Genomic DNA, 2,986 nt, shown 5'->3' with positions numbered 1-2,986 from the left:
TATAAATATTTTGTGCCATAAGGCAAGTTGTGGTAAAATGTTATAGAACTTCACCGGAGGGGACTGAACGCACGTGTTCTATCCGCCAAAACTTTACTCAGAACGCATTGTTGAGATCGAGTGTAGGGTGGAAATAAATAAGGTTGATTGAAAGTTTGAACGAGATGCTCGGGGAATGTATGCTTTGACGTCTTTGCTCAAAATGTAACCGCTTGAGTCTACAATCACTGCTTGATTTTCACGAGATCATAATATCAGTTTATCTTTTTCTTAAGCTCGATGAGTGAAACATCTTTTTCAACGCTTAAAATTTTGTTTTCTTCATTGATATGCCTGTTACATAATGACATTTCTGCATTGAGCTCTCATCCATTGCTTGTAATCACATTACGTGTTTGTGCGTGTATTGTTCATGTAATGTACCAGCATAATTGACGGCGTTTTGTCTTGGATTTTGGTGCTCAAACTAGCAAATGTAGGGTGATTTACAAACACTCCATCTGTAGTACAAAAGATAATGATTTTTGTACAAAGTGTAAGTGATCTCGTACATATCAAACGTCCATAAACATATCTTTTATTAGGTCCCTAATACAGTACATACTATAGAGTGAGTTTGAATGTACAAGTTATTCTTATTCATGATTCAAAATGATATGATTTTTCACATGACTGATTTTGTTTTTATGTAAATTTAAAAGAAAACACCATTCATATGAAACATACAACTAATGCTTATTAAGACTTTCAGAAGTAACTAACACCTTAAACCTATCTCCCATCTAACTTATCTGATTCCTCAGAAGAAATAAGCGAGATATTATTTTCTAAGTAAAATTTTTATCTGTGTGTTTCTGATATACTCTGCAGTAATACACACTTTTAAAAAAACATCCAATGGTATTTAATCACAACACACTTAATCTACAATGTATTTATTCACAAAAATGCATAATTTAAAACATAGATAAGACTTAAGAGCAGGTGAACCCAACTTTGTCTAAAATTAGAGCATGCTAATTTTACTATTTGTAAATTCATTCACAATATAAAGGATTTTGAAATGAAATTTTGGCAATCTGCCAATGATTTCATTAATGTCTTTTTATGTTGAATAATGATCGTGTAGAACACCTGCTTTGGCTTTAATGTTGAATTATATCCAACAATTATCAGAAGGACAATCCTGACACTTAATTTTGTAATTGATCTTTTCATGATGATGTCATTGATATTTAATTTAACTGATCCACTTCCTGCTAATCAAATACTGTCTTTAAAGAACTATCTGTAGCTTTGAAATCAACTACAGTTTAAACACTATAGTGTACTACTATTTAAAAGTTATCTAGCATTTTAAGTAAACATTGTAAATGTCTTTCTTTATGCATTAAACTTTTGAAGATTTCCATTGCCACAAAATATAATGAGGGAATGCGAGAGAGCAATGCCTTCTTTCATTATTGAACTTGAAAATACTATATATTTCAATTTTGTCAAACTTATGCTTGAAGGTTTGATTTGATACATGATTAGCATTTCATAAATATCTTAAAATCTACAAACCGTCCAGTGTTAGCAATGTATAAATACATTAAAATCTACAAACCGTCCAGTGTTAGCAGTGTATAAATACATTAAAATCTACAAACCGTCCAGTGTTAGCAGTGTATAAATACATTAAAATCTACAAACCGTCCAGTGTTAGCAGTGTATAAATACATTAAAATCTACAAACCGTCCAGTGTTAGCAGTGTATAAATACATTAAAATCTACAAACCGTCCAGTGTTAGCAGTGTATAAATACATTAAAATCTACAAACCGTCCAGTGTTAGCAGTGTATAAATACATTAAAATCTACAAACCGTCCAGTGTTAGCAGTGTATAAATACATTAAAATCTACAAACCGTCCAGTGTCACCATTGTATAAATATGTTAAAATCTACAAACCGTCCAGTGTTATCCAGTGTTAGCAGTGTATAAATACATTAAAATCTACAAACCGTCCAGTGTTAGCAGTGTATAAATACATTAAAATCTACAAACCGTCCAGTGTCACCATTGTCTAAATGTTAAAATTTACATCGCCATCCAGTTCAAGCATAAATGTATTACGATATGTCATTTCCATTCCGTCCAGCCTATTTTAGCACACATTAAGTATTAAGAAAATTGTGATATCACTTTGATGCAATCATTTACCTTTTATTATATTTATATATAAATTTATACTGCAATATATCTGTATACATGTGCACCATAGAAATAAATTTTACCAAAGTAATACAATGCCCTGTGTTTTATTTTGGTCCTTCCATCTTACAATGTATCAAAGTTTTACAATACACATGTAACAAGTATGAAGTGTTCTGAAGGTAGGTGACAATGTTGACAATTTTTGAGTTGCCTCCTACTTTTAAAGGATTTCAATCATTAAGATTCAGATTTAAAAACAGAAAACTGATAGGTACCCTCAACATTTTTATATGACCTGTTTTTGTAAGGGTATAAAATCCTTCCTCACCAATACAGTCAAACTCTTCTACTGAAGTCACTAATGGCTGCAGAGATCATAAAAACAAGTGACCTTTATATAGAGGTTCAATTACTATATTTTATATTACATTGGGAACCCCAAAAAAATATAGAGAGGTATATGTAATATACATGTGACCTTTATCGACAGATATATTGATATTTGTTATATAGAGGTAGACAAGAATTTAGAATATACAGGTGACCTTTATAGACAGGTATTTGGTAAATACAAGTGATTAGTATAAACTGGTATTTGTTATTTAGAGGTGGGCTCTATAAACAAGTATTTGTTACATAGAGATGGCTTTATAGACAGTTATTTTTCTGTTATATACAGATGGTCTTCCTTGACAGGAACTTGATATATACAGGTGACCTTTATAGACAGGTATTTGGTAAATACAAGATACCAGTATAAACTGGTATTTGTTATTTAGAGGTGGGC

Source organism: Ylistrum balloti, unplaced genomic scaffold (assembly GCF_031769215.1).
Source record: "Ylistrum balloti isolate Yb309-2 unplaced genomic scaffold, AGI_CSIRO_Ybal_v1 Utg369730, whole genome shotgun sequence".
NCBI lineage: Eukaryota > Metazoa > Mollusca > Bivalvia > Pectinida > Pectinidae > Ylistrum > Ylistrum balloti.
This window is presented reverse-complemented; position numbering follows the sequence as displayed.